Here is a 785-nt window from a genome sequence, read left to right as displayed (position 1 = left end):
TGGAGTGCGGGCCCGCACCCCTGGGGAGCGCCTGGACCCTGTCGGGCTGTCCTCACTGGGCCATCGTTCTCCCCGCTTTCTTCTTGGTTCGGTTCAGTTCGGCTCAGCTTTTTGAGACTCACGCTGTAGCCCAGGCTGGGCTGTCACTCACTGTGCTCCTCCTGCCTCAGCCTCCTGTGTGCTGGGAATAGCGGTGCGCCGCCACGCGCTCTGGTTCTCCCCGCTCCCGCGGGGCTTCAGGAGCTCTGATCAGAAATACGGTGACTGCCGTGGGGAAGCGGCTGGAAGACGTTACACTGCGTCCTGGCCCCCCAGAGTCGCCCGCTCGGGAAGCGCGAGCCTGCTGCTCCCCGGAGTCCGGCGGCCTTTTGGATCGGTTCGGGACCTCGCAGCAGCCCGCCCGACAGCGCTGCTAACGACGCTCAGGGAGAGGACTCCAGAGCCGCTGCAGGAAGCTGCGGGACCGGGACGGGTGAGCTGGACCGGAGGGGAGCACCTGGGGGGATTCGCGACGGTGTGGCTTTTACTGTAATAAATCTTTCGAATTTCCTTGGCAAAAAGTTCCTAAACAAAATACAGATTTTTTTCCCCTCTTTCATGTGCGCCTTCTCAGGAGAGCTCTGAACTCCACACGCATCACCTCTGCCAGCTCCTTTGTGCTCAGGGAGGACAAGAGCAGCTGGGATTAGGGCCGGGGATTTAGCTCAGTGGTTCCGCTGCCTGCCTCTCGCAAGAGCAAGGACCCGAGTTCGATCCCCGGTACCAAAACCTCGGGCTGCCGCCCG

This window comes from Fukomys damarensis, unplaced genomic scaffold (assembly GCF_012274545.1).
Source record: "Fukomys damarensis isolate Sample0158 unplaced genomic scaffold, DMR_v1.0_HiC HiC_scaffold_33, whole genome shotgun sequence".
Classification (NCBI taxonomy): Eukaryota; Metazoa; Chordata; class Mammalia; order Rodentia; family Bathyergidae; genus Fukomys; species Fukomys damarensis.
This window is presented reverse-complemented; position numbering follows the sequence as displayed.